General features: G+C 46.3%; 1 protein-coding gene across 3 annotated transcripts in view; it reads left to right on the top strand.

Moving 5' to 3' along the window:
* LOC129815660 (LHFPL tetraspan subfamily member 4 protein-like) overlaps positions 1-20,568 on the top strand; it is a 63,575-nt gene that overhangs the window by 21,742 nt on the left and 21,265 nt on the right. The gene's annotated exons all lie outside the window — the stretch shown is intronic.

Below are 20,568 nucleotides of genomic sequence, written 5' to 3' on the forward strand. Positions count from 1 at the left end.
GTAGACAATATGCCAAACAAAATGGCATACCATATTTCAAACAATCAAAAATGGTGTTTCATAGACAGCTGTTCTGTATTCTGTGGGTGATGTATCCCCTTTAGAAAGATGCCATTTCCATGTATTGCTTTTGACAGCTGGGTTAACCGAGGAGCAAATGTGAATTTCAAAGGCGAGTCAAACTTAACTGCAAATCTGCTATTGACCTCAATTGACATCAATGGATAATTTACCTGAAGTCAACATTTTTGGCTAAGTCAGTGCCAACTGGTAGGAAACCCCCCTTTTCAAATTATTTGGGTTTGCAAGTTGTCATGATTAATTTGAGACGTATTAATATTCAGATGAAGCATCGTACCGAAAGGTCCTGACTCAATAACTCAATAACTGATATAACAGTTTTCACAAAGATTACTCTCGCGTTAACCAAATATCGGGTCTTAAATCTCACACGTTAGGGCCAACATTTTTATGTTGCAATGAGAGGAACCCTAAGAACCCTAAAGGTCCCCACTAACAGTGGATTACCCTACTTAGGTCTAGATTCAATCAGATCAAGCGTTAACCGGAGATAGCAGACACCCGCATAGCAGATGTTTTGGAGGTGGAACTGCTTTGGAGGTGGAACTTTGAACAGCTTCTATTGAGATCATTGTCATGAAGCCACACCGCCCGACTCATGGTAGAAGTTCAGAACGATAAAGTGTAGACTATATAGAAATAATTACACCAATTGAAAAATCAATAAACAAAATATTAAGGATTTCTATAAGCCTAAGAGGTGTAGATTCCGTCTCGCATTCCAGTGTTCCAACTTGTAAACAAGGCTGCATGATATTTCTCTTAATGCGACTCTGTGCAGCCAATGGCAATGTTCGCTTTAGGTATAATGCCGGGAGCTGCTTGTGGATTTGACAGCTCCAACACAGTTCCACCTCAGACACCACCAAAACAACTGCTATGCGGATGTCGGCTAAAGTTGATCTGATTGAATAGAGCCCTTAGTCATTAACTGATTCCACGTCATGTGTGTTCATACTGAGCGAGAAGTGATCTCAACCCCTCGCTCCATCTCACAGTAGTCTGCTTATGGATTTTTTATTACATTCCACTCCTTGGAGGAAGAGGAGATTGCATCCCTCTTCTAAAGGAAGGGCTAAGGAAAACGCTTTTCCTATCAACAGAGATAATGGAGTGAAAGCCATCTAGTGAGAAATTGTCAATCAAAATCTAATGTATAGGCATTGATTCCCTGCTTGTCATAGAAGCCTTAAGGCAGGGAAAGTGTGTGTGTGTGTGTGTGTGTGTGGGCCACATCCTGACTGATGGCAGCCCATTCTTGCATAATCAATGCTTGGAGTTTGTCAAAATTTGTGGGTTTTTGTTTCCCCACCCGCCTCTTGAGAATTGACCACAAGTTCTCAAAGGGATTAAGGTCTGGGGAGTTTCCTGGCCATAGACCCAAAATATCGATGTTTTGTTCCCCGAGCCACTTCGTTATCACTCTTGCCTTATGGCAAGGTGCTCCATCATGCTGGAAAAGGCATTGTTCGTCATCAAACTGTTCCTGGATGGTTGGGAGAAGTTGCTCTCGGAGAATGTGTTGGTACCATTCTTTATTCATGGCTGTGTTCTTAGGCAAAATTGTGAGTGAGCCCACTTCCTTGGCTGAGAAGCAACCCCACACATGAATGGTCTCAGAATGCTTCACTGTTGGCATGACACAGGACTGATGGTAGCGCTCACCCTGTCTTCTCCAGACAAGCTTTTTTCCGGATGCCCCAAACAATCGGAAAGGGGATTCATCAGAGAAAATGACTTTACCCCAGTCCTCAGCAGTCCAATCCCTGTACCTTTTGCAGAATATCAGTCGGTCCCTGATGTTTTTCCTGGAGAGAAGTGGCTTCTTTGCTGCCCTTCTTGACACCAGGCCATCCTCCAAAAGTCTCCTCACTGTGCGTGCAAATGCACTCACACCTGCCTGCTGCCATTCCTGAGCAAGCTCTGTACTGGTAGTGCCCCGATCCCGCAGCTGAATCCACTTTAGAAGACGGTCCTGGCGCTTGCTGGACTTTCTTGGGCGCCCTGAAGCCTTCTTCACAACAATTGAACCGCTCTCCTTGAAGTTCTTGATGATCCGATAAATGGTTGATTTAGGTGCAATCTTACTGGCAGCAATATCCTTGCCTGTGAAGCCGTTTTTGTGCAATGCAATAATGATGGCACGTGTTTCCTTGCAGGTAACCATGATTGACAGAGGAAGAACAATGATTCCAAGTACCACCCTCCTTTCGAAGCTTCCAGTCTGTTATTCGAACTCAATCAGTATGACAGAGTGATCTCCAGCCTTGTCCTCGTCAACACTCACACCTGATGTCAGCTGGTCCTTTTGTGGCAGGGCTGAAATGCAGTGGAAATATTTTGGGGAGATTCAGTTCATTTGCATGGCAAAGAGGGACTTTGTAATTAATTGCAATTCATCTGATCACTCTTGATAACATTCTGGAGTATATGCAAATTGCAATCATACAAACTGAGGCAGCAGACTGTGAAAATTGCCACGACTGTATATGTCAAACTTACCCATGTTCTCTTAATTGCTGTACAGCAAAAGTTACCGACAACTCTCCACCTCCCTACCACCACCACCTAAATAATATCCTCATAATGCCGGTCATTGGAACTCCCTTTCGATGCCAGCAGCCCCGCATAGGGCTACCAGACATCATCACCCCTACCTGGGCTCAAACCAGGGACCCTCTGCACACATCAACAACTGCCTCCCACGAAGCATCGTTATCCATTGCTCCACAAAAGCCGCAGCCCTTGCAGAGGGGAACAACTACTTCAGGGTCTCAGAGCGAGTGACGTCACCGATTGAAACGCTATTAGCGCGCATCCAGCTAACTAGCTAACTAGCTTTCACATCGGTTACAGTAGCACAACGGCAACTCGAGGCTACATCGCACTGATTAGTGCAGCACTTTTTTCAGCTCTCCTTTCCTCTCCTCTCCCCAGTCACTTGGGCCAGAGAGCTACTTTTCAATGGCGCACCTCTCTCACACACACTCCCACTCTTTCCCTGTCCCTCTCTCTCTCCCCCCCTCCGCCCTCCCTCTCTCTCTCGCTCCCCCTCTCCCCACGCTCTCTCTCTCCCTCTCTCTCTCTCTCCCCCTCCCTCTCTCCCTCTCCCACCTTTCTCCCCCTCCCTCTCCCACCTCTCTCTCTCTCTCTCTCTCTCTCTCTCTCTCTATCATTATCACTTTCAATGTCACTCCTTTGTAATCCCTCTCTTTTCCTTTGTCATACTATTCCAGTCTGAAACTGGCAAGCAGTAGCCATGGTTCAACTGGCAAGCAGTTGCCATGGTTCAACTGGCAAGCAGTATCCATGGTTCAACTGGCAGACAGTAGCCATGGTTCGACTGGCAGGCATTAGCCATGGTTCAACTGGCAAGCAGTAGCCATGGTTCAACTGGCAAGCAGTAGCCATGGTTCAACTGGCAAGCAGTAGCCATGATTCGACTGGCAGGCAGTAGCCATGGTTCAACTGGCAAGCAGTAGCCATGGTTCAATTGGCAAGCAGTAGCCATGGTTCAACTGGCAGGCAGTAGCCATGGTTCAACTGACAGGCAGTAGCCATGGTTCAACTGACAGGCAGTAGCCATGGTTCAACTGACAGGCAGTAGCCATGGTTCAACTGGCAAGCAGTAGCCATGGTTCAACTGACAGGCAGTAGCCATGGTTCAACTGGCAAGCAGTAGCTATGGTTCAACTGACAGGCAGTAGCCATGGTTCAACTGGCAAGCAGTAGCTATGGTTCAACTGGCAGGCAGTAGCCATGGTTCAACTGGCAGGCAGTAGCCATGGTTCAACTGGCAGGCAGTAGCCATTGTTCAATGTTATCGTCCCACTCTAGCTTGTGCTTACGTATGTCATATTGTACCATTGAACATGTGGTAACATTGAAATGTAGGTAAGGTAACATTAATTATGAGTTTTTATACATGTAACTCTGATAAAATGACTGGCTGTTCTAAATCTTGTCCCCTGTCAGTGGTAGGGGATCTGTTAGATACTGCCAATCTCTAACACACAGCAGGAGCAGCACTGCCACAGTGGCTGTTTGTCATGTGTGTTTGCTCTGTTTTGGCTGCCAATACTGTGTGTGTGTGTGTGTATATATATCTTTATCTCTTCCTCCCTTGTTGCTTTCCTCTGTCTTTCTCCTTTTCCTTCCTCTCCCTCTCTCGCTCTCCCCCAGTTGCCCATTCCCTCTATCCCACACTGCACAGGGCCGGAGCTCAAAGGCGTTAGGCGAGTCGTGGTGGAGTTGCTCCGTCCTTCTCCGTGGGCCCAGTTGGTTGCCATGGTTTCATGACCTTCCTGTATTGTGGCGCTAACGGCTCGAGTAGCTTCTTATTTGCCACCCTGTTTGTGTCTCTGTCCTTCCTCCTCATTCCCCTCTCATTACTCCTCCTTTATGTCTGTCTCTCTCTCTGTCTCAATGTCTCTCTCTCTATCGCTATCTCACTCTCTCCTTTTTTCTCTCTCTCTATGTCTCACCGTCTCTCCTTCTGTCTCTCTCTCTATCGCTGTCCCACTGTCTCACTCTCTCCTTCTGTCTCTCTATCTCTATCAATCACTGTCTCACTGTCTCTCCTTCTGTCGCTCTCTCTATCGCTGTCTCACTGTCTCTCCCTTCCCTCACTCTCTTTCCCTCCATCATTCCCCACACCTTTTTTCTCATACCGTGAGAGAGACCTAGTACAGTGTGACAGCAGAGGGATCGTGACTTGTATCTAATGTTTGAATATGTGTGCGTGGAGAGTGTGTGTGTGCTTGTGTGTGTGTGTGCGCATTCATCTTGAAGTCTTGCTGTGCCGATAGTTGTAAGATTAATACTCTTTGATAATTGGGTGCTTTGACCAATCTTACATGGGTCACTGTTCCACTAATTTGAGAAATGCTCACACACACATACCTGCATTCACACACACACACACACACACAAACACACACACACGTCCATAACACTCACATACACTTGTCCACAACACTCACACACACACACACACACACACACACACACACACACACACACACACACACACACACACACACACACACACACACACACACACACACACACACACACACACATACATACATACATACATAAGTCCATAGCACCTGGTTCCCTGCTGGATGTCTCTCTTTCTCTGCTTCATCTTGTCGACCGTGGATCGTATGTTAAACTAAACAGCAGATGACATTCCCCTCAAAATAAAGCTCTTTGATTATCCAATATCAGCTTTGATGCAGGTGCTATGAAAAGGAATGGACAATGCTTGTCACGTTCCTGACCTGTTTTCTGTTAGTTTGTGTATGTGTTAGCTGGTCAGGACGTGAGTTTGGGTGGGCAGTCTATGTTTTCTGTTTCTATGTTGGTTTAAGGGTGACCTGATATGGCTCTCAATTAGAGGCAGGTGGTTTTCATTTCCTCTGATTGAGAGACATATTAAGGTAGGTGTTTTCACACTGTTTGTTTGTGGGTGGTTGTCTCCTGTGTCTGTGTGATGTTACGCCACATGGGACTGTTTCGGTTTTGTTTGTTCGGTTTATGTAGTCTGTTCCTGTTTTCATGCGTTCTTCGTTATACGTAAGTTCTTATGTTCAGGTGCGTCTACGTCGTTTGTTGTTTTGTAGTTATTCAAGTATAGTTCGTTTTCTGTCTATGTCGTGTCTTGTTTAAATCAATAAATCATGTCATCATACCTCGCTGCATATTGGTCTTCAGATCCCTCTCTCCTCTCCTCGTCTGAGGAGGAGGAGGATTTAGAGTATCGTTACAGAACCACCCACCAAATTACCAGAACCAAGCAGCGGGGAAAAGGGCAGCGAAAGCAACCACAGAAATCCCAGGACTTGTGGACTTGGGAGGAAGAGTTGAATGGAGAAGGACCCTGGGCACAGGCTGGGGAGTATCGCCGCCCCAAAGCTGAGCTGGAGGAAGCGAAAGCTGAGCGGCGGCGATATGAGGAGGCAGCACGACAGCGGGACAGGTACGAGAGGCAACCCCAGAAATTTTTTGGGGGGGGGCTAGAGAGGAGTGTGGCTAAGCCAGGTAGCAGACCTGAGCGCACTCCTCGTGCTTATTATAAGCAACGCGTCACTGGTCAGGCACCGTGTTATGCGGTTAAGCGCACGGTGTCGCCAGTGCGTGCCCATAGCCTGGTGCGCTATAGGGCAGCCCCCCGAAAGTGTCAAGTGAGTGTGGGCATCCAGCCGGGGCGTATTGTGCCTGCTCAGCGCGTCTGGTCTCCGGTACGCAGTTTCGGTCCAGGGTATCCTGCGCCGGCTCTGCGTGCTGTGTCTCCGGGGCGCTGGGAGGGTGCAGTGCGTCCTATGCCTACGCTCCGCTCGTACCGGGCAAATGTGGGAGTGGAGCCTAAGGGAGAAGTGCGCGTAGTAGGCACTAGATCTCCAGTGCTCATCCACAGCCCGGTTCAACCTGTGCCTGCACTCTGGAGGGTACGGGCTGAAGTAGTATGCCAGCCTGGGGGAGTGGTGCCAAGGCTGCGCACCAGAGCTCCAGTGCTCCCCCACAGCCCGGTCCTTCAGGTGCCTTTTAACATCAAGCCTCCTGTAGGTCTCTCCAGTCTGGTGGGTCCTGTGGCAGCCCCACGCACCAGGCTGTCTCTCCGTCTCCTCCCTACAGGTGTGCCCGTCTGCCCAGCGGTGCCTGAACTGCCCGTCTGCCCAGCGGCGCCTGAACTGCCCGTCTGCCCAGCGGCGCCTGAACTGCCCGTCTGCCCAGCGGCGCCTGAACTGCCCGTCTGCCCAGCGGCGCCTGAACTGCCCGTCTGCCAAATGGCGCCTGAACTGCCCGTCTGCCATGAGCCTGCAAAGCTGCCCGTCTGCCATGAGCCTGCAAAGCCGCCCGTCTGCCAAGAGCCTACAGAGCCGCCCGTCTGCCAAGAGCCTACAGAGCCGTCAGCCAGACAGGAGCCGCCAGAGCCTTCCGCCAGACCGGAGCCGCCAGAGCCTTCCGCCAGACCGGATCAGCCAGAGCCTTCCGCCAGACCGGATCAGCCAGAGCCTTCCGCCAGACCGGATCAGCCAGAGCCTTCCGCCAGACCGGATCAGCCAGAGCCTTCCGCCAGACCGGATCAGCCAGAGCCTTCCGCCAGACCGGATCAGCCAGAGCCTTCCGCCAGACCGGATCAGCCAGAGCCTTCCGCCAGACCGGATCAGCCAGAGCCTTCCGCCAGACCGGATCAGCCAGAGCCTTCCGCCAGACCGGATCAGCCAGAGCCTTCCGTCAGACCGGATCAGCCTTCAGAGCCGTCCAGCCAGGACCAGCCTTCAGAGCCGTCCAGCCAGGACCAGCCTTCAGAGCCGTCCAGCCAGGATCCGCCAGAGCCAGCCAGCCAGGATCTGCCAGAGTTTATCAGCCGGGACCTGCCCCTTGTCCCGGTGTTGCCCCTTGTCCCGGTGTTGTCCCTCAGTCCGGAGCTGCCGTCCCTCAGTCCGGGGCGGCCCCTAAATCCAGCGGGACCCATGTCTAGGGTTCCCAGTCCAAGGTCGGTGGCGAGGGTCGCCACCTTGAGGAAGACACAGAAGCGGGGATTTATTATGGTGGAATTGGGACAGCGTCCGGAGCCGGAGCCACCACCGTGGTCAGATGCCCACCCAGACCCTCCCCTAGACTTTTGGTGGTGCGTTCGGAGTACGCACTTTGAGGGGGGGGTTATGTCACGTTCCTGACCTGTTTTCTGTTAGTTTGTGTATGTGTTAGCTGGTCAGGACGTGAGTTTGGGTGGGCAGTCTATGTTTTCTGTTTCTATGTTGGTTTAAGGGTGACCTGATATGGCTCTCAATTAGAGGCAGGTGGTTTTCATTTCCTCTGATTGAGAGACATATTAAGGTAGGTGTTTTCACACTGTTTGTTTGTGGGTGGTTGTCTCCTGTGTCTGTGTGATGTTACGCCACATGGGACTGTTTCGGTTTTGTTTGTTCGGTTTATGTAGTCTGTTCCTGTTTTCATGCGTTCTTCGTTATACGTAAGTTCTTATGTTCAGGTGCGTCTACGTCGTTTGTTGTTTTGTAGTTATTCAAGTATAGTTCGTTTTCTGTCTATGTCGTGTCTTGTTTAAATCAATAAATCATGTCATCATACCTCGCTGCATATTGGTCTTCAGATCCCTCTCTCCTCTCCTCGTCTGAGGAGGAGGAGGATTTAGAGTATCGTTACAATGCTACTGATATGAAACACAATGCTACTGATAGGAAACACAATGCTAATTCAAAAGAGCTGAAATTGGAACTGGGAAGTAGAATGAACGGTGTCATTATTCAATTAATTGGCATTCATTCAATGAAATGATACCTGATATAAACTGAGTAAAGGGTTATGTTATGGAGATGAATAAGATAGTGCTTCAACCAATATGAAATGTTACTGAGGTGTATACAGTAATCATGGTTTTACCCTAATTTAAATACTCTAACTAACTAACACAAGTGGGTTAAGATAATCTATAAATCTTAAAAGACCTGAAGCACTGTACAGGATGTTTTTTCCAGTTTGGTTTAGTAGTTCTGATGTACTGTTTACAGTATGTGTATGTTTGTGTGCCTTTGATGGCTTTGATGCATTCCTGTATGTGATCATGTGCTTGTGTGTGTGTGTGTGTGTGTGTGTGTGTGTGTGTGTGTGTGTGTGTGTGTGTACGTGTGTGTGTGTGTGTGTGTGTGTGTGTGTGTGTGTGTGTGTGTGTGTTTGCTTGTCTGTGTGTGCAGTCTTGCGTTAGCGTTGGGTTAACAGAATAATTGATTAAGTCATTTGTTCCTGCCCATCACGCCCCTTTCTCCCAGCTGGGCCAACGAAAAGTTAATTAACACCTATGGAACTCTGATGCCTCGAGGGACATCTGGGAAATGTAGTTATGTTCAAAGAGCGTGGGAAAATCTATTTCTCAGCTGACTTGTCCAAGTTCTTCCACACTGTTCTTGACAAACCATTTCTGTATGGACCTGGCTTTGTGCACGGGGGCATTGTCATGCTGAAACAGGAAAGGGCCTTCCCCAAACTGTTGCATCAAAGTTGGAAGAACAGAATCTTCTAGAATGTCATCGTAGTGTTATGATTTCCCTTTACTGGAACTAAGGGGCCTAGCCCGAACCATGAAAGAGCCACAGACCATTTTCCCTGCTCCACCAATCTTTACAGTTGGCACTATGTATTCGGGCTGGTAGCGTTCAAATCCAGGTTTGTCAGTCGGACTGTCAGATGGTGAAGTGTGATTAATCACTCCAGAGAACGTGTTTCCACTGCTCCAGAGTCCAATGGCGGCGAGCTTTACACCACTCCAGCCGACGCTGGGCATTGCCCATGGTGATCTTAGGTTTGTGTCCGGCTGCTCGGTCACAGTTTATCATATATGCATAGTCACTTTACAACTGCAGATTGCCCCTTTAAATGAAATGTTTCCACAATGTGTTTTATTACTGTGTAATATATAACAAGACAGTAGGCTACTAGAGTCCTATATAGAGAGTCTGGCAAACTGTTTGTCACATTGTCGCTTCGTGCCAAGCCGTCTGTGTCAGTGTAGTTTTAACTGTCATGGTTACAGATGGTGGAATCTTTGGCGCCATCATGCAGCCCATTACAATTCTACATCTCAAACAGACTGAAGTCTGTACCTCTATTTCTCTGCTCTCTGTGGCATCAGACCAGTCTATGAAATCAGCGGGGAACCAGTTAGAGGACACACCCCCAGATCCTCTGATAGAGGATATATCCCAAATAGCACCCTATTCCCTATATAGTGCACTACTTTTGACCAGGGCCGATAATGCACTACTTTTGACCAGAGCCATATCAAAGTAGTGCACTACATAGGGAATAGAGTGCCATTAGGGATGCAAGCAAATAGACACTCACATGGGACCTCGACTCCTCCAGCTAATGTCGACTGGCCTCTCCATTTAGGAGCGCTTCTCCAAGCCTTGTCACCGCTATTGGAGATTCTATGAAGATACCTGGACCTCTTTTATTGTTTAGTAATTGTCCCCAAATCAAATAAATTCCCAATAAAGTATTTTTTTCACAAAATAATTCAAGCTGCTCAAAAGCCCAAAGCGCAAAGCTAGAAAAAGCACAGAAAGATAAGTAGATATGTTTTTTCACACAGAGTGTGATAATCATAACTGTATTTAATAAAGGAACAGCTCTCAGTTGGTCACTACTTAGCTATAATCTTGGTGTACATCCACAGTGCACTTCGTGTGGGTGTATCCCCTTATCCTTTGAATTGGGAGCTGCCGCGGTTCTGCAAGAGAAAGACTTTATCTGAGTCCCAAATTGAACCCTATTTTCTATATAGTGCACTACGTTTGACCAAAGCCCAGGAGCAGGACAGGAGTGATGGAGGTGGCACTAGTGTTACATCAGGGCACTGTCTCCCTGCAGACAGAACAGACAGCCTGGTGATACTGACAATTCTGAGAGAGAGAGAGAGAGAGAGAGAGAGAGAGAGAGAGAGAGAGAGAGAGAGAGAGAGAGACGGACGGATGGAGAGAGTGTGGGTGTGTGTGTGTGCCTGTATGTGAGAGAGAAAGAGAGATGGGAAGAAAACTACTTCAAAGTGCTGTGTCTCAAAATGGGATCAGCTCTGCGCTGATCTTCAACCCGAGCCCAAACGCATACACACACACTGTACATACACACCAGCATGTGCTTAGGGAGTGAGAGAAAATACAGTTGAGGGTTCATTAATCATTAAGTCTAAATCTTGTTCACCTGTGTCTGCCAGCCACAATCACAAGGCAGCCAATCAGATCACAGAGGAACAGGAATGGGGAGGAATTTGATCAGTTAATCATACATTGATGCCAATGGAAGAATTAAGTGAAAACTCGAGATTAGAGCACAGATCTCAAGTTAGAATTCAGGCCTAAATGAATTATCTAGAGTCCAGAGTCACAAGTCCAGGGCCATATTCATTAAGTGTCTCAGAGTGGGAGTGCTGATCTAGAATACGTTTTTAGATCATAATGAATAATCATAATGAATTCATTATGATTATTGACTAAAGAAGACAGTGCCAGAAGAAATGGCAGCCGTTTTACGGGTGACTAATTGTGCTATTATGTGTTTTTTTTCGTGATATTTGTAACTTATTTTGTACATAATGTTTCTGCCACCATATCTTACGGCAAAAAATAGCTTCTGGATATCAGGACAGCGATAACTCACCTCGGATTAGACAAAGACTTTTTCTTCAACAAGCAGGAAGCACAGGATGTACTTCAGACACCCAACAAGGCCGAAATCCCCGTCATTGGCAAGAGAAAGAGACACAGGTATAGAGGACACAGGGCGGGGTGCCTTGTAAGGATCCGCCGACGGCTAGTGGGAAATCTGCCTTTACCTTCAGTATTACTTGCCAACGTACAATCATTGGACAATAAATTAGACGAGGTACGTTCATGAATATCCTACCAACGGAACATCAAAAACTGTAACATCTTCGTAACCCGATTCGTGGCTGAATGACGACATGAATAACATTCAGCTGGCGGGATATACGCTGCACCGGCTAGATAGAACAGCACACTCCGGTAAGACGAGGGGGGGGGTCTGTGTATATTTGTAAACAAAAGCTGGTGCACGAAATCTAAGGAAGTCTCTAGATTTTGCTCGCCTGTAGTAAAGTCTCATGATAAGCTGTAGACCACACTATTTGCCAAGCGAATTTTCATAAAAAAGATTTGTGGCTGTTTATTTACTACCACAGACGGACGCTGGCACTAAGACTGCACTGAGTCACCTGTGTAAGGAAATAAGAAAACAGGAAACCGCTCACCCAGAGACGGCGCTCCTAGAGGCCAGGGACTTTAATGCAGGGAAATTTAAATCAGTTTTACCACATTTCTATCAGCATGTTAAATGTGCAACCAGAGGGAAAAAAATTCTAGATCCCCTTTACTCCACACACAGAGACACATACAAAGCTCACCCTCGCCCTCCATTTGGCAAATCTGACCATAATTATATCCTCCTGATTCCTGCTTACAAGCAAAAACTAAATCAGGAAGTACCAGTGACTCGGTCTATTAAAAAGTGGTCAGATGAAGCAGATGCTAAACTACAGGACTGTTTTGCTAGCACAGACTGAAATATGTTCTGGGATTCTTCCAATGGCATTGAGGAGTACACCACATCAGTCACTGGCTTTATCAATAAGTGCATCGAGGACGTCGTCCCCACAGTGACTGTAGGTACATACCCCAACCAGAAGCCATGGATTGCAGGTAACATTTGCACTGAGTTAAAGGTTAGAGCTACCGTTTTCAAGGTGCGGGACAATACCTTATATGAAATCCTGCTATGCCCTCAGACTAACCATCAAACAGGCAAAGCGCCAATACAGGGCTAAGATTGAATCGTACTACACCGGCTCCGACGCTCGTCAGATGTGGCAGGGCCTGCAAACTATTATAGACTACAAAGGGAAGCACAGCCACGAGCTGCCCAGTGACACGAGCCTACCAGACGAGCTAAATCACTTCTATGCTCGCTTTGAGGCAAGCAACACTGAGGCATGCATGAGAGGATCAGCTGTACCGGATGACTATGTGATCATGCTCTCCGTAGCCGACGCGAATAAGACCTTTAAACAGGTCAACATTCACAAGGCCGCTGGGCCAGACAGATTACCAGGACATGTGCTCCGGGCATGTGCTGACCAACTGGCAGTTGTCTTCACTGACATTTTCAACATGTCCCTGATTGAGTCTGTAATTCCAACACGCTTCAAGCAGACCACCATAGTCCCTGTGACCAAGAGCACTAAGGTAACCTGCCTAAATGACTACAGACCCGTAGCACTTACGTCCGTAGCCATGAAGTGCTTTGAAAGGCTGGTAATGGCTCACATTAACACCATTATCCCAGAAACCCTAGACCCACTCCAATTTGCATACCGCTCAAACAGATCCACAGATGATGCAATCTCTATTGCACTCCACACTGCCCTTTCCCACCTGGACAAAAGGAACACCTATGTGAGAATGCTAATCACTGACTACAGCTCAGCGTTTAACACCATAGTGCCCTCAAAGCTCATCACTAAGCTAAGGAACCTGGGACTCAACACCACCCTCTGCAACTGGATCCAGGACTTCCTGACGGGCAGCCCCCAGGTGGTGAGGGTAGGTAGCAATACATCTGCCATGCTGATCCTCAACACTGGAGCAACCTCAGGGGTGCGTGCTCAGTCCCCTCCTGTACTCCCTGTTCACCCACGACTGCATGGCAGGGCACGACAGTGGTAGGCCTGATCACCGACAACGACAAGGCAGCCTATAGTGAGGAGGTCAGAGACCTGGCCGGGTGGTGCCAGAATACAAACCTATCCCTCAGCGTAATCAAGACAAAAGAGATGATTGTGGACTACAGGAAAAGGAGGACCGAGCATACCCCCATTCTCATCGACGGGGTTATAGTGAAGCAGGTTGAGAGCTTCAAGGTCCTTGGTATCCACATTAACAACAAACTAGAATGGTCCAAACACACCAAGACAGTCGTGATGAGGGCACGACAAAACCTATTCCCCCTCAGGAGACTGAAAAGACTTGGCATGGTTCCTAAGACCCTCAAAAGGTTCTACAGCTGCAACATCAAGAACATCCTGACTGGTTGCATCACTGCCTGGTACCGCAACTGCTCGGCCTCCGACCGCAAGACACTAGAGATGGTAGTGCGTACGGCCCAGTACATCACTGGGGCTAAGCTGCCTGCCCTCCAGGACCTCTACACCAGGCGGTGTCAGAGGAAGGCCCTAAAAATGGTCCAAGACCCCAGCCACCACAGTCATAGACTGTTATCTCTGCTACCGCATGGCAAGTGGTACCAGAGCACCAAGTCTCGGACCAAAAGGCTTCTCAACAGTTTTTACCCCCAAGCCATAAGACTCCTGAACAGGTAATCAAATGGCTACCCGGACTATGCATTGTGTCCCGTCACTCTCGCCCAACCCGCCAACCCCCTCTTTTACGCTGCTGCTACTCTCTGTTTATCATCTATGCATAGTCACTTTAACTATACCTACATGTACATATTACCTCAATTAGCCCGACTAACCGGTGCCCCCGCATATTGACTCTGTACCAGTACCACCTGTATATAGCCTCGCTACTGTTATTTTCACTGTCATTTTACTGTTTTCTTATTATTTTGTATTTCTTTACTTGTCTATTGTGTACCTAATACTTTTTTTTTTTAATTGCACTGTTGGTTTGGGCTTATAAGTAAGCATTTCACTGTAAGGTACCTGTTTTATTCGGCGCACGTGACAAATAAACTTTTGATTAACGTGTATGGACAGGGAAGACCTGATCCTAGATAAGCACTCCTTTCCTGAGACGTTTTATGAGTACAAGCCCAGAGTTCCATCTTGCAAAGGCTTCTCCTTCCATCAGATAGAATCAGAAGGAGGGAGTTAATCAGGAGGAACGGCCCAATAAAATAACACGTTTTGGGGACCCATATGTAGTGTGAGGTCTTGGTTCGCATCTGGCCTGTAGACCAGTGTTTCCCAACTCCGGTCCTGCACTACCCCCAACAGGACACATTTTTGTTGTAGCCCATTAGCATGATCTAATGAAGTAATATAACATTAATAGTACTCCATTCCAACGTGATCTAATGAAGTAAAATAACGTTAATAGTACTCCATTCCAGCGTGATCTAATGAAGTAATATAACGTTAATAGTACTCCATTCCAGCGTGATCTAATGAAGTAATATAACATTAATAGTACTCCATTCCAGCGTGATCTAATGAAGTAATATAACGTTAATATTACTCCATTCCAGCGTGATCTAATGAAGTAATATAACGTTAATAGTACTCCATTCCAGCGTGATCTAATGAAGTAATATAACGTTAATAGTACTCCATTCCAGCGTGATCTAATGAAGTAATATAACGTTAATAGTACTCCATTCCAGCGTGATCTAATGAAGTAATATAACGTTAATAGTACTCCATTCCAGTGTGATCTAATGAAGTAATATAACATTAATAGTACTCCATTCCAGTGTGATCTAATGAAGTAATATAACTTCTAAAAGGTTATGCCTGAATCTAGTGGATGTTATCTGTTATTAGTTTTTTATTAGTCTACACTGAAATAAACCTTTTATTTGTGTTCACCAAAGTGGAATACATTGTGGTTAGTGTAGCGAGAGAAACAAAGAAAGAACAAGAGAGAGAGAGAGAGATGAAGTGGCTCCCCAGGGCATGATGAATAGTGCGTGAGGAAGCAACCCGTTACTACGGTGGTTTTAATTGAAACTCAGTCATTAAATTGCTAAACAGACCAGAAAAAATAAAGGTGTTTGCTTTTGTGTATCTAGTGTTTAATTATTAGATTTTGTGTGTATGTGTTTCTACAGTACACTTATGTTACGGCTGTCGCTCTCCTCATCCTCGGAAGAGGTGAGGAGAGAAGGATCTTCAGACCAAAATACAGCTTGTGGGAAATAAGCCATCTTTATTATAAATACGACGGCCACACGAAACAAAACAAAACACTTTCAAACTTACAAAATAAGAAAACGACGTAGAACGAAACCTGAACATAAACTCACATCACTAAACGTAAACTCACGGACAGGAACGTTACATCGAAACACACGAACAGCCAAACAGCCCCGAATGTGAAAATACATCGACAACGACGAAGACATCACAGGAGACAATCACCCACAAACAAACAGTGAGAACGCCCTACCTAAATATGACTCTTAATTAGAGGAAAACGCAAACCACCTGCCTCTAATCAAGAGCCATACCAGGTAACCCAAAACCAACATAGAAACAGATAACATAGACTGCCCACCCAAAACACATGCCCTGACCATAAACACATAAAAAACAACATAAAACAGGTCAGGACTGTTACAACTTATGTTTGCATGTGTCTGTTGTGCATGTGTGAGTTTGTGTGTGTGTGTCACGCCCTGGCCTTAGTATTCTTTGTTTTCTTTATTATTTTAGTTAGGTCAGGGTGTGACATGGGGGAATGTTTTGTGTTTTGCCGGTTTTGGGTGGTTATATGGTAAAGGGGGTGTTGGGTGTAGTGTATGGGTTTGTGTTGAGTGAATGTGTCTAGCTGTGTCTATGTTGGGTGTAGTTGTCTAGGTAAGTCTATGGTTGCCTGAATGGGTTCCCAATTAGAGACAGCTGATTTCTGTTGTCTCTGATTGGGAGCCATATTTAAGGTAGCCATAGGCTTTAGTTTGTTGTGGGTAATTGTCTATGTAGAACGTTTGTAGCCTGTGTGTGTGTGTGTGTGTGTGTGTGTGTGTGTGTGTGTGTGTGTGTGTGTGTGTGTGTGTGTGTGTGTGTGTGTGTGTGTGTGTGTGTGTGTGTGTGTGTGTGTGTGTGTGTGTGTGTGTGTGTGTGTGTGTGTGTGTGTGTGTGTGTGTGTGTGTGTGTGTGTGCACTACGTTTATTAGCTTCACGGTCGTTTGTTGTTTTGTTAGTTTGAAAGTGTTTTGTTTCGTTTTGCCTTCTTCAATAATAAATGAAGATGGCTTATTTTCCGCATGCTGCGTTTTGGTCCGTCTCTCCTCCACACGATCGTGACAGTGTGTGTGCGTACATGCATGCATATCTGTGTGTGTGTGTGTATGTGCTTGTGTGTGTGCGAACGTGTGTGTGTGTGTTTGTGTGGCTAAATGAAAGCAGCGGTGGACGAGGGCCAGTTCTCCTTGTTATGTGAGGGAAGAACAAACAGACAAAGGGGACAGATGCCCATAGGACACAGTGTTATGAATCAATTTCAGGGAGGTATATGAGGTTGGGGAGAGAGGGAAGGAGGGGGGGGGGTCATAGTAACGATGAATCTGAATCATTATCACGTCCTTCTTCATATCAGACTCCCAAAATATCCTTCTATCTTATTTTTCTCACAATTGTTCCATCTCTTTCCCCTCTTTTTCAGGGTTCTCCACATTTTCTCTCTCCTTTCTATGCCAATCCTTTTTTCATCCTCCCTTTCTTTCCTACTCCTTTGAGGCTTTCTTTCACTCTGGCATTCTCCCTCCCATCATCCCTCTATTCCTCCACCTTCCTTCCCTGCCTCCCTCCGTTCCTCCACCTTCCCTCCCTCCCACCTTACCTCCTTCCTTCCCTCCCTCCATTCCACCTACCCTCCCTCCCTCCCACCCTCTTTTTCTCTCCCTCTTCTTCATTATCAATAATGAAAAAAGCGCTCTGCCTCCTCCTCCTCTGTGCGTGTGTGTGACAGCAGTGGATCAAAGGACCTTCTTCCTTCACAGCGTAGATAGGCGCTGGTAGATAGGCGCTCGTAGATTGGCGCTTGTAGATAGGCGCTCGGTGCTCGTAGATCAGCGCTCGTTGGGCTTTGACACTGACAGAAAACAATCTGTCTCCCTGCTCCTCATAAAAGTAGAGACAAAATGAAGGAGTGATGCGTTTACTTTTCTGTCTCCTCCTGTTGTATACTACAGATGAACAGAACTTCTGTCTGGAGACACTCACTTTTTATTCTGGTTTGAAGCAGTGGGCTAAATCAGGGTTACACAGTGTTTCATGGTAGTCAAACAAATCTACTTTGAAACAAAAGTATACACCCCACACACATAATTATTGACTTTTAAAAAAGAAGACATGTACCACGTCAGATAGTTGAAATGTAATCCATTTTCAGTTTGCATACCAATATTACACGTCATATACATCACAGAAGACTGAAATATAACAAAACCGTTTTACATAGAAACACCGGATTTTCAACATTTTTTTTCAAATATAATTTATAAATTATGAAAAATGTTGATAACATTCCATCCATGAGGACACTAGAGGGCGATTTGGTCACTGACTGCATATAAACGCAACATGCAACAATTTCAAAAATGTTAAAGAGTTACAGTTCATGTAAGGAAATCAGTCAATTTAAATACATTCATTAGGCCCTAACCTATGGGTTTCATATGACTGGGCAGGGGCGCAGCCATTGTTGAGCCTGGGAGGGCATAGGCCCACCCACTGGGGAGCCAGGCCCAGCCAATCAGAATTCGTTTTTCCCCACAAAAGGACTTTATTACAGCCCAAAATACTCCTCAGCACCCCAATCCCTCCCCCTCAGACGATCCAGCAGGTGATGGTAGAGAATGGTAGAGGTGATGGTAGAGAAATTAACATTAAATTCTCTGGCAACAGCTGGTGGACATTCCTGCAGTCAGGAACTCCCTCAAAACTTGAGACATCTGTGGCATTGTGTTTTATAGAGTGGCCTTTTATTGTCCCCAGCACAAGATGCACCTGTGTAATGATCATGCTGTTTAATCAGCTTCTTGATATGCCACACCTGTCAGGGGTATGGATTATCTTGGCAATGGAAAAATGCTCACTAACATGGATGTAAACAAAATTGTGTACCAAATTTGAGAGAAATAAGCTTCTAGTGCGTATGGAGAATTTCTGGGATCTTTTATTTCAGCTCATGAAACATGGGACCAACACTTTACATGTTAAGTTAATATTTTTGATCAGTATACTTTCCTAACCCTAAATAATCTACAAGATCAGAGTATTTTTTAAATCTACCAATTGGTGCTGAAACGGAGACGAATGTGCATAGTTTAAGATGTCTTTATTTCATTGATCCCTAATATTCTGAACCTGTTCTCTCAATATATTCTAGTCTGACGATAAAATTCAAACTTAAAGGTACACCGTATTTAAAGGGATGGCTTTAGATAAAATTACTGAAAACCCTATTGAATGAAAAAGCCCAACTGAGTGATCCGGGTCAACAGTATCAAATGTAACACTCTTGATTCCATCCCTCTCCTCGCCTTGAACCAGGGACCTTCTGCACACATCGACAACAGTCAAACACAAAGCATCTTTACCTATCGTGCTCCACAAAAGCCTCGGTCCTTGCAGAGCTAAGGAAACAAGTATTTCAAGGTCTCAGAGCGAGTGATGTCACCGATTGAAACACTACTAGCGCACACCACTAACTAGCTAGCCATTTCACACCGGTTTCACGTTCCACAAACAGTGCAAGTGGAGCAGTGTATCTCTGCTTCAAGTTGATCCCTTTGGCCGCAGGAATCCATATATAGTGCCCCTGCCTCAAGCAAAGTACGCTAAAACATACAGTGGCAGCTTGAACCGTATTATAGATGACTGTGTGGTGTGGCAAAGGACAGACGCACCTCTTTATCTGGGGGTCTTTTTCACTGGGCTCAGCTGCAGCGTCAGTGTTCTCCACTGACTCCACTGAGCCTTGGGTGAAGATGAAGATTTCCTCTTCCTGCTGTTTTCGTTATTAATATTTTCTCTCTCCCTCTGGCTCAGCCTTGGTTGAGTGTAATTAGCAAGACAGAGAGGGATGCTTGCGAAGCGGTTCCATTGGCAATGAGGGTTGACTTACGATGCAGTGTGAAATGCAGTGTCACATTTAAAAAAACTTTATTTCTTTCCATCACTTTCCTTTTTGCTCCATGTCCCCTTATTTTGTACTCTTTCCTTACTCCCAAAATGTTGTTGCCTAAATCTCACCTAACCCTCCCAACACAACACCGTTCCCGTGCGCTGTCCCCCCTATACTACTCCTCCATTCCATACCCCCTGAATCTACCTCCTCACCCCCTCTCTAGTGTACACTTCATTTATCCTCCTCACCCCCCTCTAAATCTGTACACTTCATAATATTTCCCACTTCCCCGAAACTACACATGAACAAAATTATGTGGACACCTGCTTGTCGAACATCTCATTCCAAAATCATGGGCATTAATATGGAGTTGGTACCCCCTTGCAGCTATAGCCTCCACTCTTCTGGGAAGGCTTTCTACTAGATGTTGGAACATTGCTGAGGGGACATGCTTCCATTCAGCAACAAGAGCGTGAAGTAGTGAAGTGAAGTCAGGAATTGTTGTTGGGCAATTAGGCCTAGCTCGCAGTCGACGTTCCAATTCATCCCAACGGTGTTCGATGGAGTTGAGGTGAGGGCTTTTTCAAACCGATCTCGACAAACCATTTCTGTATGGACTTTGCGTTGTGCACGGGGGCATTGTCATGCTGAAACAAGCTGGAAGCACGGAATCGTCTAGAATGTCATTGTATGCTGTAGCGTTAAGATTTCCCTTCTCTGGAACTAAGAGGCCTAGTCCAAACCATGAAACACAGCCCCAGACCATTATTCCTCCTCCACCAAACTTTACAGTTGGAACTATGCATTGGGGCAAGTAGATTTCTTCTGGCATCCGCCAAACCCAGATTTGTCTGTTGGACTGTCAGATTATGAAGCATGATTCCTCACTCCAGAGAACGCGTTTCCAATGTTCCAGAGTCCAATGGCGGCAAGCTTTACACCACCCCAGCCGACGCTTGGCATTGCGCATGGTGATCCAGCTCTAGATGGGCAGAAAATTACGAACTGGTTGGAAAGGTGGCATCCTATGACGCTGCCCCGTTGAAAGTCACTGAGCACTTCGGTAAGGCCATTC

Source organism: Salvelinus fontinalis, chromosome 18 (genome assembly GCF_029448725.1).
Source record: "Salvelinus fontinalis isolate EN_2023a chromosome 18, ASM2944872v1, whole genome shotgun sequence".
NCBI lineage: Eukaryota > Metazoa > Chordata > Actinopteri > Salmoniformes > Salmonidae > Salvelinus > Salvelinus fontinalis.